Source organism: Mytilus edulis, chromosome 13 (assembly GCF_963676685.1).
Source record: "Mytilus edulis chromosome 13, xbMytEdul2.2, whole genome shotgun sequence".
Classification (NCBI taxonomy): Eukaryota; Metazoa; Mollusca; class Bivalvia; order Mytilida; family Mytilidae; genus Mytilus; species Mytilus edulis.
In genome coordinates, this window is record NC_092356.1 from 7,380,098 (window position 1) to 7,404,649 (window position 24,552).

Here is a 24,552-nt window from a genome sequence, read left to right on the forward strand (position 1 = left end):
TGATCATTAGGCAATAAGAACGTATAAAATTGAGTAAAGCAACACAACGGCAGTATACGATTCAAAAAGTAATGCAGATTATCTTACTGTTATATACACTTGCAACGTTAAATAAAAAGAACTGAGATAAACAGTAGGTAAATTGGTTGGACGCTGGCATTGGGAAAAATGACACAAGCTGAAAAAGTGTCCATTTAAAAATGTAAGCCAGGAAAAAGATGGACCACCTTAAACCAGGTACAAGATGTACAATATATTTAAAAGAAGTTGTGGTGTGATTGCAAAAAAATAACTCTTCACACTAGACCAAATGAAACAGAAAATAAAATCTATTGGTTATTTTACGACTTAATTTTCTGCGGGAGCCTGATTAGTGAATAAGGTGAATGAAATGTGGCCTTATTATATAACGTTGAATGAAACTTTGCCTCAAATCGAAAATGTTTGTTTTTGTCTTACGCTCTAGTGATATAAATCGTTCTGAATTATTCAAACCAAATAAGTGCATTTTGAATGAAAGTAGGTGTACCTTGTGTGTTATCACTTTCGATTTTAAATATTTTGTTTGTAGCACTGTTGATGTGCAACATCTAGTTTTGTTGATAATTTTATAGTGGTGCTTTTTTTTTCTATTTTATTTACATTTGCATCTGTCATGTTAACCTTATTTTAAATATTCAAAAATTGAAAACAACACGTTTAATAATGACAAGCGTCCAGAGCGCTTTTGTGGAGTTACCTTTATCGTGAACGCTCAAACCCAGACATTTGAAATCTGAGAGATGTACAAGTACCGAAACAATCGAAACGCTATATGATAAAAATTCCCAAAACAAATAGTCAAATTCATCTAACGTCAACTTTGCTTGAGGGAGTTAAAACCTTAGTTTCTTTAAAATTTAAGAATTTATAAACGATACAATTTCAGAAAGGTTTGTAAAGTTGTAAGCCGTGTGTTGGTTAACTCTAAAGTTTAGAAAGCCCTTTTGTTTTAGGAATAACAGAAAACTTTGTTCAGTTATTTTCTCTTTGATGTGATTGTTCAATCTTTTGTGTACGTGACTTTAATATTGTAAATATGCTACACTTGAAAACCTTTCTTTTCAACGGTAGCAATTTAGTTAATAAAATCGAAAATGAATTTGGGGAATAACTCAAAGAGACAACAACCTGACCATAGAACAGACAACAGTAGAAAGTCACCAAAAGATCTTCAATGCAGGGAGAAACTACCGCACCCAGAGGCATCCTTCAGATGGACCCTAAAGTAAAGTGGGTTTTTTTTTTAGTTATAGATTCGATTTATTTTGCACAGAAAACTACGCTCTTATATAAAGTGCTAGAGACGAGATTAAAAAATACTATGAACACAGAGATAAAGCCTTAGCTATGAGATTTGAAAGCATTTTCGTAGTTTATATTCGCTTTATAAATAGAGTACTACTGCACAGTTTAGTTGTTGTCCTCTCGACTGCATTTAGCATAGCAGTATTTTTATGATATTGATCACAGACGAAATTTCTCTGACGAAGAAAATCTGCGGTTTAAAGCCACTAGAATACACTGAAAGTAAATTAAATAGATAAGAAGCATCCCAAAAAATTAGAGCCGAACCCAAATACTCCGAAAGGGTTAATATGTTGAAAAACTTAGTATTTTTTTTATCCCAGGCCTCGATCACCTTAGACGTATTTGGAATTTTGGGTCCACATTGCTCCTCAACTTTGTACTTGCTTGGCTTTATAACTATTTTGATCTGTGCGTCACAGACGAGTCTTCTGTAGTCAAAACGCGCGTCTGGTGTATTAAATCTTAATCCTGGTACCTTTGATAACTATTGTTAACAATTCTTTCTACGTATTTCATCAGACCAAAGTGCAGTAGTCAATACTCAAATGATACAGATGTATTTACCATATTTATTAGATTTGGTAGTATTCTTTGTGTATAGCTTGCTACATTTGTGAAGTACATGTCTTGATCGTGTTGGCTTGGTCTCATTAAACTTTTCTGGCATTATGGGTGTATTGCAGTTTTCCTTTATGTGTCGTTTATTCGCATTATGGGATGATTATAAGTATAACATGTTGGTTTTAAGCAGGGGGCATGTGTCAAATTATATTGGCTTTGGTATCAAATAATGTGATATTAACCATGAACGTTTTCTGTTAATATAATTATATAAACCAAACAAGTTTTTTTAAATAAATTGATTGATTGATTAAATGTTGGTTGCTTTAATCTCAATTCGAAATAAATAATTGAGCGAAGAAAGAGGTAGGTTTGCACTAAGAACTCGTATTCTCAATAATAATTATCACAATCGACATTCTGTTAATTTTCAATGAGACTTTAATATTGAACAAAATTCCAAACATTTCATATTTCATATCATATTTTGATAATGGCTTGTTTTATTAAACGATACTTTCTCAATGTCTCACTGTACTTTTTAGAATATACTTTTAAATTAAAATGTCTACTTTGATTGGTAAAATGGATTACTTAAAATACTCATACTAATTATACCATAATAGCTAGCTAATAGTCTGGAGATTAATTATTAAAATTGTAATAAAGTGATCGGACGTCAATAAAATGTCATTTCAAATTTATATTTTGATCATTTTCATTTTGAATTTGTTAATAGTCGTTAATGGTACTTTCGTCTTCCTTTTAATTTCTTTTGAACGTCGAAGGTAATTTAATTATGATCTAGAATTTGACATTGATTGTACCCCTAAGTAGATACATTTCAAGGTTATTCGGCTAAACGTGACAGCACCGTATCCAAATATAGGCTTATACTTATCTTCATTCAATTATATCAAAATATATAAAAAGATTTATATGATAGTCTTCTTTTAAAACAATGATAGACCAGTTTTGTCGTAATAATTTAAAAAATCCTTTCATCAGAACGGGTTAGAATTGTCATTTTCAGAGAACTGGCCGTGATTATCGCAAATATATATATATTTTCCAAAACATATGTTAAATTGCATGCGTTTATTCTGTAAAAACGCAAGAAATTCAATATTACTGTTTTTACCTAAGATGAAATTAAATCAAACCTCTTGGTTTTCATTTATTGCAGGAATATCAAACTATGAACTGTCGTTTCAATGGTTCCTCTCTATTCAAAGGTACATGTATGTTGATGCCACATTTGGAGCAAAATTTGCTTACCCTTCCGGAGAACCTGTGATCACCCCCAGTTTTTAGTCGGGTTTATGTTGCTCTGTTTGTCTTTTCTTAGCTCTGGCGTTGTCAGTTATCCATGAATTTGACTGTCCCTTTGGTATCTTTCGTCCCTTTTTTCCAACCTATTCAGTCATTGTTAAGTTTAATAATTTAAAATATATGAAACTATAATCAGATAAGCATGTACATAACTCTTGTCTTCACTAGTAAAATAAGAGTATCTTTGTATATCTGCTGGAGACATTTTTTTGCTATTAACGAGAAAATCTAAGAAATAAAACAAACAATCATGCAAAGCAATGCATGCTTATTCAGATAAGATCTTGTTTTAGTTTTATATAGTCTTGGTTGCAATAATGCGTCAAATTAGCTGATTCAATAAGTTTAATTACCTTTTATAACTTATATCGTTAGGCTTTGTTTGCATTGATTCGTACTGTTTAGTTGTCCGTTTGGTGTCCTCTATAAGAAAAATAAAATGATTATCCTTTTTTAAATGATTGGTATAAAAGTAAATAATAAAGAAATTATCATGTAGGCTCATTTGATATTTATATGTGTTAAAGTCTGTTTTAGACACAAAAGGTCTTTTTTTTCTGACATGTACATGTATGTAGTTAAAAACATATGATACGGTTATCCTTTATTTCCAGTCAGCTGTTTATAATTGTTCTCTATTATATAAATGATTGAATTACCAGCAGTTAATAAGGGGTAATGGTAAGTTAATAATTTTCTTATTAGTCACTACATATATCTTTACTGATATTTATTTTTCATTAGCTTTGAACTTCAATATAGATCTAGAATATTATATAAACTATCCTTATGACGTGCGTTGTCTTAAATCCGATTTTTTTCTATTGATTATGTAAAAACTGTTTTTCATAGTATAACAAGAATGTGTCCATAGTACATGGATGCCCCACTTGCACTATAATTTTCCATGTTCAATGGACCGTTAAATTGGGGTCAAAACTTTAATTTGAAATTTAAATTGGAAAGATCATATCATAGGGAACATGTGTACTAAGTTTCAAGTTGAAATGACTTTAACTTCATCAATAACTAGCTTAACCAAAAACTTTAACTAAAACTTTAACCTGAACTTCGCACTATCATTTTCTATGTCCAGTGGACCATGAAATACGGGTCAAAACTATTATTTGGCAGTAAAATTAGAAAGATCATATCATGGGTAACCTGTGTTCTAAGTTTCAAGTTGATTGGAATTCAACTTCATCAAAAACTACCTCGACCAAAAACTTTAACCTGAAAGGACGCACGGACAAACGGACGAACGAACGAACGAACGGAGGCACAGACCAGAAAACATAATGCCCCTCTACTATCGTAGTCGGGGCATAAAAAAGTTGGTAAAGAACTAACTTCTCATCATGAATACAAAGAATGCAGTGAGGAATTTTTTCTATTTTTGTTTTGCAATGATTTCTTGTGTAAAATAAAATTATCACACTAGACGTTACGTTGGTTTTTTTTTCTATTATAAAAAAAATGTTCCAGTTTTCGCAATGACATTAGCATTCCAAACCATATTACAGTATATGATGTGGTGTTCTTTAAAGTCAAAAGTGAATGGCACTCTTTCTCGCGATTGATTAAATGTCCCCATTCCAATAGACAATGACGATGTGTGCGGACATCCCTCACAGACAACATTTACAAACGATTTACTACATTAATGTTTTAAGTCAACCATATTCCTATACCACAGTCAACCTAAAAGACTGTAGTTCTTTGAATTTCGACTACTTAGCTACTCGACTTGGATTTTCTTTCCAACTACGCTGTTTGTCATTTATAGTTCTCAATGTACATGGTTCAAAGAATATACAATCAGGAAAATGTCAGAACGGCGCTGTACAAAACTCAAGATCTAATGCAAATTGTTATAATGTTATATTACATGTAACAACGATAAATTCAGAAACTGAGATAAAATGTGTTTAAAAGTAGAAAAAGACGTTAAAAAGAGGCATTCGGACACGAAAAATGAAACAAGCTGGCAAAGTTTCATCAGAAAAGCTAAATAGGAATCATAAGAACACATGACTTACGCAGGAACAATTATCTTATGTATGTGTATGTTTTCTTCAATAATTGTTTGAAAAAAAGAATGTGTGTAAAATAAACTATCGACTATTGCTCCAGTTGTATATTAGATTCTACGTTGAAGTTACAATAAATAAACAATTAAGGAGTACTATTAATTATAGACATATCATATTGGGTAAACAAATACAACTTTGTTTCAAGTCTACAAAACATGTGTCTAAATGTGTTGAGGAAAAAATAGACTTACAAAAATACCGAACTCAAAAGAAAATTCTTAACGGAAAGTCCCTTATCAAAAGCTCAAACACATCAAATAAATGGTAAACAACTGCCATAATCTGGGAACAGGAATTTCCTTGTGTAGAAAATGGTGGATTTAACCTGGTTTGAATGAGAAGTTGTATTGTCTATAAAACCAAAAAAGTCAAGATTGGAAGTTGTCAAGGGATGATTTATCAGATTGGAATTGATTCTTAAAACTCAGCTACTAGCAAAATTACGAAAGAATAAAAATGTATATTAAATTCTGGATTAAATTTAAAGATGTCAAAGTATTTTGGAAAAAAATTACTGTATTTTCAACTTAATCACTAATGCTGACTTTGATAATAGTACTATTAGACATTTGCGGAAACTGTCATACACCTAAATTAGGATTACAATTACACTTACAGGTACCATTTAAATCTTGGTCTTTCTCAAAGTGTAAAAATAAACCGTCGATCCAAAACAATGTAACGATAGGGATGTTTTTTTCTGTAATTGCACAACGATTTTTTTTTCAAATATATTTGCAGCAATGTGTTAACATTTATAATGTCATACGGTGTTATCCAAGGTTGAAAATGCTGCAATTGTATTATTAGTATGATAGAATGAACTAACATTATTTTAAAACTTTTTTTTACAGGAGACACACAAAATGTCATAATTGTCGTTGCAGTAAATAGATTGGGACAATTGCTGAAAAAAAGTCAGCATTACTTTGTGGTAGGAAAGGTGCAATCAACCAAGGAGCATGTTAATGCTTAGACATACTTTCTTTCCCTTAATTTAAAAAAAAAAAAGAATGAGGAAATACAGCGGACGGGTGTTTTTGAGCTAGATATTCTTCATGAAAATTCACTTGCAATAGAAAAAAACCCACAACTATTCGAGAAAAAAAAACCCTTAAAAAAAACAGTTATCAACGAACTTTTCTGTGTCGGAAATATATTTTAAATAGCTGTACTCAAATAGTTAAAAATTTGCTATCTATGTTTTCAATAGCAATAAACAAAACAAACAAAACATTACAAACGAGTTCCAAGTTGTTTTTCTCCATGCAAAGAAGACACCATTTGCGATTTTGTATGTGTATTATTTTTTTGATTTTTGTATTTTGATATCACCGCTTGTTTTTTTTTCCACCTGGAATCGTAAGTCTAAACTGTAATCCTAGGTATAGACCTAGTTTCCGCAAATGTCGTCGTCTACTACTACTACTACTACTACTACTACTACTACTACTACTACTACTACTAATTCTATACTACTACTACTACTACTACTACTACTACTACTACTACTAGATCTACTACTACTACTACTACTACTACTACTACTACTACTACTACAACAACAACAACTAATACTACTCCTACTACTACTACTACGACTACTACTACTACTACTATTACTACTACTGCAACTATACTACTACTACTACTACTATTACTAGTACTACTGTAACTATATAACTACTAATACTACTACAACAACTACTACTACTACTACTACTACTACTACTACTACTACAACTACTACTACAACAACTACTACTACTACTACTACTACTTCTTCTACTTCTACGACTACTAAAACAACTACTACAACTACTACAACTACTACTACTATAAAAACTACTACTACTACTACTACTACTACTACTACTACTACTACTACTACTACTACTACTACTACTACTACAACTACAACTACTACTACTACATGTCCTACATGTACTACTATTACAAGTGGTATTTGTAGTTTAAGTAGGATTTTATTTCATTTTATAATATGGTATCTGGATAAGACAAAAACATTTTAGATACGTGAGCGAACAAGACGACATGACAAACAAAAAACTAAGTACGTACTTGATAAAATTTATAGTTGTCTATTTTTTACCGACCCCTAGTAATAGATGTAGACAGATAGACTAGTTTTGTCACTCAAAAGGATATCTACAATGATATATATTGACCGTCTATGTAGGACTTCAGACATATTTATTGATGAACTAATGTAATCATCTAAGCATTTCGATTACAAGTATGAAATATGCAAATCTACATCCTTAATTAAATATAGTACAATTAGGCTAACAATATTATAGGTAATGAACGAAATAACAGAACATACATACCTAGTTTTAATCAGGTAAATATACAAGACGGAGTGGTAGATTTGAGACTGTGCGATGTATCTTTATGGAGTGTTACTTATAAGTTAGTGCAAAGTTTTAACATTAAAAATTAAATAAGTACGTTCAAATGAATATGCTTCCGATCTTCCCGTTTTTTTTTTGTCTTTTTTTTTTATAGAAAACAAAAACATGTGGAGTTTATGTAATGGTATTATATTATGTTATTGATAGAACTTGACAAATTAATTTGTATAAGATACAAAGGTGTGATCATGATTTTTCTAAGAAAACGTTTAATCTGTAAAACCTGTTTCTTAGTACATCAAATTTGTGGTATGATTTATTTGTTACTTAAGGTATACACGGCCAAAGTACAATTTTCTTAGTTATTGATAGAATCCTCCAAGCCTTAAATATACTATTTATGAGGGTTTTTAGTTCAAGATAATTGAAGATACTGTCCTTCCGAAAATGGCCATTGTCACTTAACAGTAATTGGGAAGACAGTAATTTAGCTTCCACAATTTGTAATAAGCTTGATTGGCTTAAAGTAATTACTTTTTATTTATGTTTAGTCAAGAAGTTACTTTGACGTTACCACCAGACATATTGCCAATAAAGAAAAAGACAAATGTCCAGCTAGCGGCTGTCTATAAACATAAGGTCAATTAATTACATTCAGAATACGTACCTCTTATACGGAACAATGCTTTCTAATCCGAAATTTCAATAAATTGTGGAATGTTTTTTTTAACATCTGTTTAACAAAAAAAAAAACACGAATATATTATTAGTTAGATCTTACAATACGGTAGATAGTAATTAAAATTTCGGCATATTAATAGATATGCTAAATGGTCTTATCATTTATTTGTTACGAAAACGATGGATTTTGTATATTCAATTACTGCAAAATTGTCCTACTCATGTTGTTGCCCGGGCCAAAGAATTATTACTGTGCCCCGATTAAACGACATGACGTAAGTGCGTCTATAACGACAATGGCGAATGATGACGGTGCCTGGATTGAAAACTGTAATAAGACAATAACAATCAAAATCAAGGAGTAAACAAAAATAATTAAGAAACAACACGAACTCCAGTAAAAACCGGGAGTAAAATCAGTTACTCCGGAAGGGTAAGCATTTTCTGCACCGTATACGGCACCCGTCGTGTTATTCTGATAATTCTGTTACAATAGCCAGGAGAAACAATGTCAAACCAACTATTTTCGATTTAGCCCCAGTTATGATAAATTTTCGCTTTTTATGTATTAACATTATCAAAAATTAGGGGAAATGTAACAATAAATGTGTATGCAGTAAATGATAGAAATTTAAAGAAAATTTGAAAACTTAATATTTTGCATTAGAAACGAACTTATGTACACACTTCCTATATTCTTAAATATATTTTTGAACATTCCAAATGCAGTTGACTTTGGAAATGCGTGTTCTTGGATTATGATCGTAGATTCCACAAACTTTTTCATTGTATAAATTTGAAAAAAAGATGCAAATTTTTTATTTTAAAATGAAAGGTTAAATTTCTAAGACATCTGTCTTGTAAAAAGTAAAATGAATTTAATTCTTACACATATCTTTTTTCGCATAGAAGTAAATAAGGGCAACAGTAGTATACCGCTGTTCGAAACACTATTTTGTTTTTCTCAAATTGACAGTAACGTTCTACGAAAAGCGGAATAACTCTAGAATAGCAAAAACTTGCAATGGAACATGCGCTTTCACTGATCTTATAAATTGGATTAACATTTATTGTTTGAATTTATTTGATTGGAGTAAAAAAAAGATCTTAAATGACTTTCTAAAAATCAATCTATTGAACTTCGTCCTTTGTTTCAAGGAATTCCTAGATATTGTAATAACTATGTATGGATGCAAGTAAAATAAAAAATATTTTTCCAAAACCACTTAAAACTGTAACTGGTTAGTGTCATTTTTTTACTTTTAGAATTGGCTCAAGTTATTCTACTTTACGTCTGTTGTTGCTAATATCTTGTCAATATGAATCATGTCAGTATTTTCTGTTTGTTTAGGGTATTCCCTAATATGAAATTGCAATGAACTATCATCCCGTACCGTACCATATGTATCGTTGGACATCTTGTTTTTGACTTCATAGATTGAGTTGTATATTGTTATTGGAAAAATTCGACGTCCCTTTTTAAAATTTGCCATTCAAAACAGATGGGATTAAGCAAGAAAACCATATAATCATCCAGCTATAAATCAGTATTTAACAAATTGACCAAGGTTTCTTGATTTAAAAGTATGTATTTCTAGTATTTTCTATTCAAGATATTAGCCACATAATATTTTTGGATGTTCGTTTTCAATTGATACGGTAGTACTTCCTTGCCCATGATCTTTTGAAGATATACACCACTTTCTAATTAAGGCTGCCAAAAATTCTACATACACAGTTAACTGAAGTACTAATCAGAAATGAACTTTAATATGTATCATGACCGTTTATCTATTTTGCTATTTCTAAAAATTTAAGGCCACTAGTGCTTTTAGGTATTTTATCATGCAGTGAATTCAAAAATTCAAAAATTCAAAAAATTCTATATCAACTGTATGTTAAATAAGTTTATATTTTTCTACACCTGATTATTTTTTCAGTTTGGAAAAGTATGTTCAGTAGATACTGCATTTTTTTAATCACACTGTTATAATACATTGACTTAGGTATGGTACATAAAAGAGAAACCTAAATTCCACCGTGATACCTTAATGACGGTTTGAATGAACACATGACATGTACCGGAAGTAGAGGTGAAAACTAATATCAGATTAGTCCACACATTCACACATCATGTCTTATCTCTTATCTTGATATCGCTTACACACCATAAGTCAGTACTTGAATGTAGTTCGACATGTCAATATTAATGAATATGTTGTTTTATGTGCTACTAGGAATAACTTATTCATATGTAATTGGTGATGAAATTTACAGAGACTGTGAGTAGTTTATGTAAAAATTAAATAAGTACAATCGCTACGTCTGGTTTCTTCGTTAAGCTTAAAAAGAAACATTAAGGAATAAATAGTTAAATAGTCGGAGAAGTAGAAATACATGAGAAGCTAACCAATCTCAGGTCTAGAAAAATGAAGGAATATTACTTATACATTTATACTTTGATAGGAATATTAAAGCGATTAACATACATTCATAGACATAAGAAAGAAAAATAGAATAGAAAAGCTTGAGTCAAAAAGTAAGCGTTCTAAATTTTCCTTCTTTTCTATCAGTTTCAAATGTTCAAATGATATTTGCTTTGTTTGAAGTACTCAGTCATGTACGGTTGCAAATGCATACAAAAGGACAAACTGAAAAACGTGTGGTCACGGTTCACACAAGGTATTACCACACGTTCCACAAAGAAAAACGTAAAAATTACGTTTGTGTTTATGTGCCACTCAGAAAACGTACGTAAAAATGACGTTTTTGTTTATGTACCACGCAGAAAATATAATAAGTATGTTTGTGTTTACTTTGCTTCTTTTATTTTCATCTGTAGCCAGATTCTTGATATCTCCCAACTGTAAGTAGCATCTACAAATAATATTACTTTCATACTCTTCAAGTAAACCATTAATTAGCTGTAACAGATTAGAACCGAAAACCACAATTAGGTTTTGCTATGGAAAAAAAATATGATATTGATGTATCAGAGATATGGAATAATCCTTTATCAGAACTTAGCAAGTGACATTTATTTATAGGTATTTTTTTTTTATTTCTTTTAGAATTATTTGTGATCTTAAAAATGGAGTTCAATCTCTAATTTAGGTGGTATTCTTCAATATATGCAGTGTTTATTATACACGTGTTTTCCTTTATTTTCTACAATTTATTAATTCGACTTTCCATCTGTGTTTAACCAATTAATCGGTTGAATTTAGCTAGAGTGAAAGAAGTATACATTATTTTTTATACAAATTCCAACAACATACACAATATAGATACGACAGTTCAATTAAATTGGCACAAAAAAACCCAACATAAAATGAGGTACAATCTGAAATCTTTCAATTTGATCATTCGGTCTAAATGTTTAACGAAAAACTAGAAAACAACCGTAAAAAAAACTGTCAAAATTTAAGGTAGCATAAAGGGGCATAAGTTACGAGATGTTAATAGTTATCAAAGGTATAAGGATTATAATTAAATACGCCAGACGCGCGTTTAGTCTACAAAAGACTCATTAGTGACGCTTGGGTCAAAATAGTTATAAAGCCAAACAAGTACAAAGTTGAAGGGCATTGAGGACTAAAAATTCTAAACAGTTGTGTCAAATACGATTAAGGTGATTTATTCCTTGGATAAGAAAATCCTTAGTATTTCGAAAAATTCAAAAGACTAAAAGATTGAAAGTATGACTTTTTTCAATCATTAAAATTAAAGAAAGTCATAAAGAGAAATAGCTATTTGCATTTAGCAGCCAATTTGTTCCATTTTGTCAAACCAAGCTTAGGACATTCGATTATGTATTTTTCACTTGTAATTGTATCATACCCTGAGGAATCTTTGCTAATGAATTACTCACGTGTAAGTGTATTAAGCTATAAGAATAAACGTTGAAAGTAAAACAAGGATGAACAATTTGGTTTCCGGTTTTGATCCACATAAAGTCCTTCTTATACAGGTGAAAACGGTGATAAGTATACTTTTTAACCTACAATATGAAATCAAATAGACCTACAAAAATTGAATTGAACGTATCCGCTATTTGTTTATACCCATGTGTGTAGGTTTTTTTTTATATCAGTTGCAAAACATGTTTCCCAATCCACTATAAATAAATATGTTTAAACTATATTACACCCTCGGCAGTAAATTAGATGGTTACTAGACAAAAATGCACACAAAAAGTTGATATATATTATCGAGTTTATGCTTGTTAATTGTTTATTCTAGACTGGTTTGTAATCAGGATATATATTTTAGTTTGTTATAACTCATATATGTCATGTATTATACAAAGTTATAGACTGTAGAAATTTGCCAAAATTAGTTTGAATTAATGTGATACCAAACACCTTAACCAAAATTAATTTGGCTCGTTTAATTTTCTTAAAATTTTGACAAAGTATTTACTTTGACACTTTTACAAAAATATAAAAAATTTAAAAAATTTGAACCAACCGTTTTGTCAGAAAAATTACACTGGTTTTATAGCAATTTGACAAACACCAATTTTGATCATTGAGAAGCTTAAAAGAGGGACGAAAGATACCAAAGGGACAGTCAAACTCATAAATCTAAAACAAACTGACAACGCCATGGCTAAAAATGAAAACAGACAAACAGAAAAACAATAGTACACATGACACAACATAGAAAACTAAAGAATAAACAACACGAACCCCACCAAAAACTAGGGGTGATCTCAGGTGCCCTGGAAGGGTAAGCAGATCCTGCTCCACATGTGTCACCCGTCGTGTTGCTTATGTGATTACAAATCCGGTAAATAGTCTAATTCGGTAGGTCACATTCATGAAAGGGAAGGGGATTGTAGTTACGACGTAAGGAACATATCCGATATCATTTGTGAATCGGTTATTCCATAACGGTCTACCAACTCGTGATGGCGTCCGTAAAATTTACGAAGATATGATTTCAACTTCACCATTTGGAACTCTTGGTTTAATAGCTTCCTTGTGAGCAGTAACCCTCTATCAAGAAAATCATGATAGGAAATTCAAGCACGGGAATATCGTATCAATTAGGAGATATATACCCCGTATGCAGGTGCTGCTGGAATGTTGCTACTTAGAAATGGAAAGTTCACAATTGGAAAGCTGAAATCATCTCTTTTGTAGTAAAGTTTTGTTTCCAACCGACCCTCATTATCAATTTCTAGATGTAAGTCAAGATATGAAGCCCACTTAACTGTATCTGTAGTATCCTTTATCTCCAATTCGATGGGATAGATGCGTTCCACATAGTCACCAAATTTTGAATTGTTTAGTGAAAGAACGTCATCTATATAGCGGAAAGTAGAGTTAAAGGATACTGCTAACTTCTTATCTTTCTTCCTAAGAAGTTCCTGCATGAAGTCAGCCTCATAATAATAAAGAAACAAGTCGGCAAGTAAAAACAGTTTGTTCCCATTGGGATGCCGACAGTCTGTTGAAAAACACGAACTCCAAACGTTACAAATATGTTGTCAATCAAGAAATCAAGCATCTTGATAATATCGGTTTCAGAGAATTTTTTGTTTGAATCAGAGTGATTCTTTACAAAGTATGATTTATCCCTCCCTAAGACAAGATACTTGTATCTATGTTGGCCATTCTTTTTTATAAAGCAAAGTAATACCAACTCTTTCAATTTGTCTTTTAGTTTGGAATGTTGAATACTTGTGTAAAGTGTAGAAAAGTCAAATGTTTTAATACTGTTACAAGATGAAAGAGAGTTAGATTGTATGTATGTAATATTCCTTTTACAACACAACGTCATTTAACGGTTTATCTGACTTTACAGAGTTATCTCCCTGCAGTGTTAAGTACCACCTTAATATGCTTTTAAAGGATGTTATATCAAGTTTAGATTTAATACTGTGAAAACATGGATTAGAAACATTCCTCTTTTTAAGTATTCAAATGCATATTGTCTGTTTGTGAAATGTAATCAGAACATGGTTTAAAACGATGTTAAAAAAAATCTATTTCATGATCATAGGCGGCCAAGGAGGGAACACACAGGGATGTCTTAATCTGTTTACAAGAGAAGTGGTTACTGTATGTTGCCTACCGCCGTCAACCGGCCTCTGTTGCAGAAGTAAGATAGTTTTTGTTTTTTCTACTGTTGAAAATTAGTGAAATATCTAATCATTCCAGTACACACAAAACGATTGACTATTTCGCAAAAATAAAACCATTATTATCACAAAAATATTACAATCTATTTAAATGAGGTAAGAAATTCAACAGTAACTAGAAGCCCTGCTTCATATCTTAACCATTTCTTTTATATTGATACAGCATTAAACAGCTTCAAACAAAAAGGCATAGCAAAAAGTAAAATTACAAAAATACTGAACTCCGGTGAAAATAAAATCGGAAAATCCATAAAACCAAATGACAAAACACATAAAAAACGAATGGACAACAACAGTCGTATTCCTTACTTGGTACAGGCATTTTCAAATGTAGAAAGATACGCTTACAATGTCGATGCCCACATATAAAATTGAGAAAGGAAACGGGGAATGTGTCAAAGCGACAACAACCCGACCATAGAACAGACAGCAGCAGAAGGCCACCAATGGGACTTCAATGTAGCGAGAAACTCCCGCACCCGGAGGCGTCCTTCAGCTGGCCCCTTGAAAATATGTATACTATTTCAATGATAATGGACGTCATACTAAACTCCGAATTATACACAAGAAACTTAAATTAAAAATTATACAAGACTAACAAAGGCCAGAGGCTCCTGACTTGGGACAGGCGCAAAATTGCGGCGGGGTATCACATGTTTATGAGATCTCAATCCTCCCCCTATACCTCTAGCCAATGTAGAAAAGTAAACGCATAACAATACGCACATTAAAATTCAGTTGAAGAGAAGTCCGAGTCCGATGTCAGAAGATGTAAGAAAAAAAAATAAACAAAATGACTATGATACATAAATTACAGAGGACTACTAGCAGTTAACTGACATGCCAGCTCCGGACCTCAATTTAACTGATTGAAAGATAATGTCTTCATCATATGAATATCAAGCAATCCCGTTAGGGGTTTTGTATTATACTATCCTTTTGCTGTTTTGTAATTGGATTTGCGATATTTGAACATCGGTAAACTACTTTCTCTTCGAGTTGTGAAAACAAACATAGCAAAGAAAAATGTTGGCTTTTTTTGCTTACATGTATCAAAAGTAGTCCTTCATCAGTCTTTCTATTGAAAGAACACAAGCAGGATTGAATAGAGAATTGTATTAACATAATATTTTTTTTCAATTTGCAGACAGAGACTGTAAGTAGTTTTTATAAAACGATGAATTTGTCATGCAAGACATTTCTATATAATAGTTTTCTTACTTTCTCGAAAGTATGACGAAAGGAAAAGTAAGATAAACTTTATCTCTAGGTAACTCCAAAGAGAAGAATAATGTTTGTTGTTGTCACGACGAAATTTATCACAATATTCATCTATTCTTTATTTTTGAATTATCATTTATGTGTGTATTTTAAAAATAGGAATTAAATAACATTTTGGAACTAATTCATGTTGGTACTAGTCTGCTCAAACGCTTCAGAGTACCTGAGATTATCCCTGGAAACGTATAGCGATCTGATTTTTATTTTACATCTAAAAGCTCCCGTGTGGCTATTTACATTGAGCTGAATCATACACCTCATTACTAGTATACATGGTAACAATGTCCCTGAAATGTTGCTTCGGAATTCGTCAGATGTCGATTACTTTATTTGTGGAGCAGAATCTGCTTACCCATCCGGAGCACATGAGATCACTCCTTGTTTTTTGGTTGGGTTCGTGTTGTTTATTCTTCAGTTTTCAATGTTGTGTAATGTTTACTATTGTTTGTCTGTTTTTCATTTTCATTTTTAGCCATGGCGCTGTCAGTTTATTTTCGATTTATGAGTTTGACTGTCCCTCGGGTATTTTTCGTCTCTCTTTTACATGCATAGTTGAACGCTGTTACTGGATTGTATAAATAAAATAAAGATTGTTTAGAGAAAAAGTATAGATATACTTTATTTGGCCTTTTTACCTTTTATTTTGGATTCGAGATTTATCTTATCGACAACAGATGCTACTGTTAACAATATTCAAAAGCTATTTAGAAGCATTTACAAGAGACAATAAATCATTAAGCTAATATCATATTCAGGTGCTAATGGGGATTTTTTTAAACAAAAGATGATTGTAAGATGTTCAAATTTTATGGAGTTATTATTATTCGATTGACCGGTATATAACAAATGTGTTCTTGTCGTACTAATACTGATGTAATCTCCCCCCCCCCCCCAAATTGCATTAATAAGGAAAGTGTTCTTTAACTATAATTTTCTATTTAGTTATATGACTGACTATTTTCTTTATCCTTGCTGGTTGAAACAACAGAAAGAAATAAGCGAAAAATTAGCCATTTATTTCATATATTGATTCTTGTGACAGAAAAAAAGAGATTTTGAATACTGATGATTCCAAAAATGACAATATTTTACACTTTCCGAATGTGTTCCCGTATATCTTGGTTTTTAATGCATTTAATCTTTCTTTAAAAGAGAAGCATAGCATTACTGCTTAAACTAATTAAACCTATTTTTGTTAACATATTGATATTTTTTCATTTATTTTTTTGTGTGTATCAGACTGCCTGGTAAAGCCTTGTGTGCATGGCAAGTGTACAAATGCAGGAAATACCTTTAAATGTGCATGTGATGTCGGTTATACGGATACTAAATGCGATAAAGGTAAGTTTATTTACATGTCTTTGATGATATAACAAATATCCTACCAATGGAAAAAAGGTAATTTTATCTACATGTTCATGTTGATATAATAGCTCTTATACCAAATCTTTAAAATCTATATTTGAAACCGCTAATAGATATAAAAAAATGAGAGCTTTAATAAACAAAATATCAAATATAGACAAAAATCGTACATATCACGTTTAGTAACAACATTTGAACTGACAGTTGCTAGCTAAATTTATATTGATATAAGTACATACATGTAATGACTGCATCAAGTAAATTATCATTTGCACACATTGCGGTTTGCTTTTGTGGTATATGTAATGAATAAATAGTAAATTATTTGAAGAAGCCACATGTATATCCTAGACTGAGTATTTTACCGATCATAAAGGGGTTTGTGTTCCACAATGTATAGTTTTCTTTGTAATGTTTTATAACGGATTATTTCTACCTCATGTAAAGCATTGATTCCCTGTTCGGTTTTAGGTACAGTCTCTTTCCTTTTTTGGTTTATAAACTCGTCAGTTTTTTTTTTATAAATGCTTTTTATTTATACGTCGACCTCGATATTAGTACAAAAAACATCTATTGTCATAATACTCATCTGATACAGATCAATGCTATCTCTTATGTAATTATTACTGTTTGTCTTTTCTTTCGTTTTTTTCTTAAAACATGTTCTTGGATTAATTTGCACTTCTCATAAGTGCAAATTGGAACCACACATTTTTTTGTCGTAGAATCATCAAATTTGGCAATAATGTACCTCTGGGGATAAATAACACAATACAAAAATAAATTTGATATGGCTCGCCCGGTTCGGCAACTAGAGCGAAAACAGTGACAAAATCCTGTAGGATATTTTTTTCTCCCATAGGATTTTTAAAAATCCTACAGGATTTTGAGAAATCCTATAGGATAAAGTCATAATCCCGTAGGATATTTTAAATATCCTATGGGATATATAAATCCTATCGGATTTATTTATCCTATAGGAAAATTTATCTCCTATGGGATTAAATTAATATCCTATGGGATTTAAAATCCTGTAGGATTTTCAAAAAAAGTGTTAAATCCGATAGGATTTTTTTTATCCTATAGGATTATCATGGAAGACTTTTTGACAGAAACTAATGTCCCTTAGGATATTTTTTACTCCTAAGGGATTCATTTTGTCCTGTGGGATGTTTTTTCTCCCATGGGATATTTTTTTCTCCTACCGGATTTTTTTCTCTCCCTTAGGATAAATTTTGTCCTGTAAGATATTTTGTTTTCCCTTAGGATTAACTTTGTCCTATAGGATTATTTTTTCTCCCATAGGATTAAATTTTGATACGTTTTGTCATCTAAGATGGATTCGTCAGTTTTGTTGGTATCTTACAAACGTTAACAATTGTTGCTACATAGATATTGATCACTACGTAGCTACTACGATATTGAACTCAACCTTTGTATTTAGCCTAGCTGCTACATAGATATTGATACCAGGGATCAGTTCAATATCGTAGCAGCTACGTAGCGACTATGTAGCTGCTATCAAAATCTAAGTAATAACTAGTCTATAGCTACACGTTCAATAGTCAATATCTACGTAGCACTACGTAGCCGCTACGATATTGAACGCGTCCCAGGGTTGGGTTCAATATCGTAGCAGCTACGTAGCGGCTACGTATCTGCTATCAATATTTATGTAACAACTAATCTATAGCTACACATTCAATAGTCAAAATCTACGTAGCACTTCGTAGCTGCTACGATATTGAACTCGACCCATCTACGTAACCGCTACGATATTGAACACGACCTTGGGTTGTGTTCAATATCTTATCGGCTATATAGGGCTTTGCAGATTTATGACTTTTGAACGGGTGGCTAGCCTAGCTGCTACATAGATATTAATAGCAGCCGTAGTTTTCAAAAATTCTGAAACCCTGAAATAGCAGCCAGTTTTAGAGATAAATTAAGTGCAGTATCGATAACATTCCAAATGGTCTACAAAGGAAAATAAAAGTAAACGCTAGCAAAACACAATGTTTTGCATTCCATATTTTGAAACGTCGTTAATATAAATAAATAATTGAAAAATTAAATACATAAACTCGAGTAAGTTCTTAAGAAGTTTTACATATTCATTCATCCGTATCCTTCAAATATTTAGGCTTGAGATGTTGTATCTTTCTTTTTTTACCTGTGATTAGTTAAAGCCCGCCTAGAATCTTATCAATATCATTTCAAAAGCGTTATTTCTTGAATTGTTTGTTTGTCTTGAATATACTGTATGGTAATGATAACTTTGTTACCCTTAAAAGTTATGATTTCCTTAATACTACACTTCTTGAACCAGCGATAGTGCACTATCATAAACTGTCATACAAATGAAAGGTTTAGCCAGATTTAAAACCAGATTTAATCCACCATTTTCTACATAAGAGAATGCATGTTCCAAGTCGGAATATGACAGTTGTTAGTTATCCATTCGTTTAATGTATTTGAGCTTTTGTTTTTTGACATCTGATTAGGGACTTTCCCATTGAATTTTCCCAGAGTTTATTATTTTTGTCATTTTAATTTTTTACATAATCTTAATAAAGGCAACAGTACATAATCTTAATAAAGGCAGCAGTAGTATACAGAGTATCTCTTTTCATATTAAAAAATATAGTGCACGACTGTATTGATTTTTGTTATTTTAGGAACAGATTTTGTGGGATTTGTTGTTTATTTTAAATGTTGAAAATTTGTTCTTCTTTTTTTACATTGCAGTCATCAATCGTAAGTACTATTTTGTAGAAATTAATAAACTCTAAACTTATCCCATTGAATTCTGAATTAAAAGAAAACCAGCTGTTTTCTTACTGTTTTTTTTATATACATATATATTTCTTTTTATATACTAATTCGCCATGTTCAAATAGTTCTCAAAAGTACCAAGCGGATAATCAAAGACACCAGACGTGTGTTTCGTCTACATAAGACTTACCTGTGACGCTCAGGTCAAAATAGTTAGAAAGCCAAACAAGCATAAAGATGAAAAGCAATCACTATATAAATTATTAATAAATGAAACAATAAGTGTGAATAGAGGTGTAGCAACCTTTAATATTCTTCAAACTAAAGTCCTTCATTATAAATTCAGGTAAGCAGTAAATATCCAATCATATGATAGTATACACAATAAATCTATCTTCAAAAATGGACAAAATAGTTAATCAGAAAGGTTTAATAACTATACTAGTATCTGTAAAAAGTCTTTTGTTTGATTTTGCCATGTGAGTATGGACTTTCCGAATTGATTTTCCTCTAAGTTCAGTATTTTTGTGATTTTATTTTCTTCTATATGTCAGCACAAATTAAGAATTATTCATTACATTTATCAAAAGATAATAAAGACATCTGCGTTCGATGTGTTTGAGCATTTGATTTTGCCATTTGATTAGGGTCTTTCCTTTTTGAATTGTCCTCAAAGTTCATTATTTTTGTGATTTTACATTTTTCTTTAAGACTGTTCCCCGAACCCTTGTGTCCATGGCTCATGTAGGTACAAACCCTCTGGATACAGTTGTGTCTGTCAAACTGGGTATATAGGCACCAGATGTGAACAAGGTACGGAATGTAATGGAAAAAACATTTTCAAGAAAAAGACAAACTTAAAATCTAATACCTATTCTATATACATATCTTTGTAATGCTTATTTTGTTCACAATGCAATTAACTTAAACTAACAGCGTACCTGAAAGACAAGTAGTAATATTACTACGAATAGCAGCTAGTTATAATTAAATATTAGATAAAATTAAAAAAAAAAGGTAAAAAATAAAAATAAAACGATAATTAGCAAACATCAAAGAATTGAAAAAAAAACACATATGATGTGCAAGATCAAAACGAAATGCTTGGTAACACGAAGGTCAGTTAACAATTCATCACATGAACACAAGCATAGAAATACATTCAAAGCCTTCTGTTGCCATCTTAAATAAAATAAAATTATCCAAAAAGTTCATAGCTTTGGTAAACAATATTGTATAGTAGAATCATGAGTAGTCTAAATAAACTCATCTGTGAGACCAGACTTTAATTTTGAAAGCTAGGCAGTACATACTACATATTAACTTGGAATGTGTCAAATCATGTGCGATAAACTGTCGCTCTGTATTACTACGTTTAACGGAAAAGGGTCAAAATAGTTTTACTAACGGATTCTTCCATATTTTGATAACCGAAGATGATTATAAGTAAAAGTGATAAAAATACTATATGAATAATAATCACACCACCTTCACTACATTTTATGTTTAAAGAAAGACTACGTGTATATCTTCAGTCAAAATATTCATGAGACAAATTATAGAATGTATTTTTCGTTAGAGATAGAAATTATTCCATATCAACAGGAAGTAACTCTCGTAGTAATCATCTACTTTTTTTATTTTTGCAGTTTTAGATCGTAAGTATATCTATCCATGACTTAACTTGTATGTAAGTTGCCTGATTTTGAATTTTCATCAAATGGTATAAATTTATAAAAAAAAGTGTTTTTCATACCAATATCAAAACTCAAATCATTACTTTTAGAGGCAAACAACACTTTTGTTATTGATACAAATTTTTCCAAGTACCGATTGGTCACTATAAGTATGGACAATACTAAACCATATGATATTCGATAATGGCAACAATAGTATACCGCTGTTCGAAAGTCACAAACCGATCAAGAGAAAACAAATCCAGGTTACAAAATAAAATTGAGGGAAATACATCAAATATAAGAAAAAAAAACATAACAACATTTGCGTAATAAGTGGATTTCACTGTTGGCCCTCAATATTAGCAATAATTTTAACAAAAGTACTGCACAGAAAACTACACCTGATTTCTTCTAAGATAAAACTAAACATTAAGTTTCTTATGCTTACCGAACCCATGGTATCCGAATTGTTTTCAACCATAAAAGGGAGTTGGAGGCTTTGTTTCCGTGGATTTTACATCCAAAACTTTAGACTGTTCGTGTTTATGGTCCACATACACAAATTATCCCACTTATACAGGGTGATAAGTAAACTCATCATAGATACTACGCTTAAAATATTGTACAAAAAGACGCACATTTCGTCCTCAGTGATGCTCGAATAGAAAAAAGAAAAAGGTAAAGTATGAAGAGGTAGAGCCCAGTAAAGTTCGAAGTTGAAGAGCAATGAGGACTCTAAGATTCGAAAGATGTTGCCAAAAACAGAAAAAAAGTATTCTTTTTGGGGGGATAGAACAACCTTAATATTTAAAAAACATTTAAGTTTTAAAGTTAGTTGGTTTATAGTTATAATCATATGAATAAATTGAATACATTTGTTATATTTTTTGTCAACACATTATAATACGGATTAGTGATTTTTTACAGAATCATCTCGTAAATGATTGAGGATATATGTGAAATTCCAATCGTTGTTTTGAAAGTTCTTGCATTAGCTATTATAGTTAGAATCAATAAGTCGTGCCTAGAGTATGAAGCAAACACATGGGCTTATAGACAGCGTTAGAAACCCGTGTGCTTATGGTTTGTTGTAGTTGCAATTCTTAATGCATTGCAAAAGAGTTTTGTTCGATTTAGATAGTTCATGTTTTCTATTTGGGTTCATTTGACTCGACTGTAAATCATTCTCATGATAAGTCCTTCTCTGTACAAATCACGAAACTTAAACTCTTCTTCCAGTTGATAAAATTAAATTTTCCGGCCTTTAAATTTAATCTCTTCAATTTTATTTGATTCTCTCGAAGATATATATAAAATTAGCTGTTTTTGAAAAACTTTCCGAAATTTTGGTTCCACAATTCTCTTCAATTTTGTAATTTACTTAACAATGTAAACCTTTTTTTCTCTTTTTCGAGCTGCACTAAAGAGTCTTTTTTTACGAATTGTGCGTCTGACGTACAACATTGTAAATCTGGTATCTATTATTAGTTTGTTACCTTTTGTACTGTCATGAAATATAATTGGTTTTTCAACCCATAGGCAAATACAACGGTTACCAGATTTGAAACAATATTACGTTTATTAGCATCAAATGTTTTGCAGCAGATGTTCATTTGAGGTCGATAATTTGAAATTTAAGTTTTTCTTTTTTGTTATTGATTTTGTTTACGACTTTGAATCGACTGCAACTACACATCTCATAAAGACGAAACACGTCTTGTGCACTTATTGAAAGCTTAGTTTCTTGATTGATTTTCAAACAAACTGTATGAACACATTTTAAATTTCTGGTTTTCGTAGTAAATCTATCTAATTTCTTATAACTGTATGGAGAATATACCATACATAACTATTTTATGTGTGTTCTATTGTACCTGGATCTAAACAAAAAAATCTTTTTTTCTCGTTGAAATGAGTGGAAGAAAGTTCATGTTATGAAATATATGGACTAAATAGATATAGGAAGATGTGGTGTGAGTGCCAATGAGACAACACTCCATCCAAATAACAACTTAAAAAAAGTAAACCATTATAGGTCAATGTACGGCCTAAAACATGATTTCCTTTTTTCTCTCTTGAGATATTGCAGCGCCATTATAACATTATGTTTTTAGATTGTAAAACAAACGTATGTGCAAGACACGGTGCATGTGTCAACAGCCTGACAGGGTACACATGTCGATGTAATACAGGATATACCGGATACGCATGTCAAAATGGTAAGTGTGTATCTGGCGGGTTCTAAACAGGTTAGGGTATTCTTGTCGATTTAATATATCGAATATACTTGATCGGCATGTCAAAATGGTAAATATGTATCTTGAGGGTTTTAAACTGTGATTTGTAAACAATTCACTTAAAACGTATATGTTATTATTTTTCTTTGTGTTGCAAACCACGATATGGTGACAGTAGTTTAAAAACACAAGGTTCAAATGGAGAATCAAACTATCTGTAAAAGAACAATATAAATTCGGGGTTCTTATAATCGAGGAAAATATTACAGAAATATAGCTACGATATATGGAACAAAACATAGGTCATTTAGGACGCATATCAAAGGAAGAAATAGAATATGTTTCCGTAAAACAAAATCTTTACACTAAATCTGTCAGAAGAGTGAACTGATTGAGTTTTAGTCTCGAATGCATGATGTTTTTGTATGAGTTGTTATTGGCTGTTAGATCTTAGTTTCTTTGTTGTTGAGGTAATGTATAAATACCTTGTCACGTCAAGTCTGGTTTTTTTTTTATGTTCTTTTTTCAACTGAATTGTATAGTTTGTTCTGTTCCATCACTCTCAAAGTTAAGAGGAGGGTTGGGGCCTTCACACTATTTTAAACATGCCAGATTCTGTATGTGCCTATCCAAAGTCAAGAGCCTGTTATGCAGTAGTTGCCGTTTGTTTTCTGT

General features: G+C 31.3%; 1 long non-coding RNA gene across 1 annotated transcript; it reads left to right on the forward strand.

Annotated features, from left to right (window-relative positions):
* The first annotated feature begins 10,528 nt into the window (after nucleotides 1–10,528).
* Nucleotides 10,529–14,500, forward strand: LOC139501788 (uncharacterized). Its single transcript, XR_011658654.1, has 3 exons — nucleotides 10,529–10,674; nucleotides 11,235–11,258; nucleotides 14,402–14,500. It is a non-coding gene; the product is annotated as an uncharacterized lncRNA (long non-coding RNA).
* Nucleotides 14,501–24,552: the final 10,052 nt, after the last annotated feature.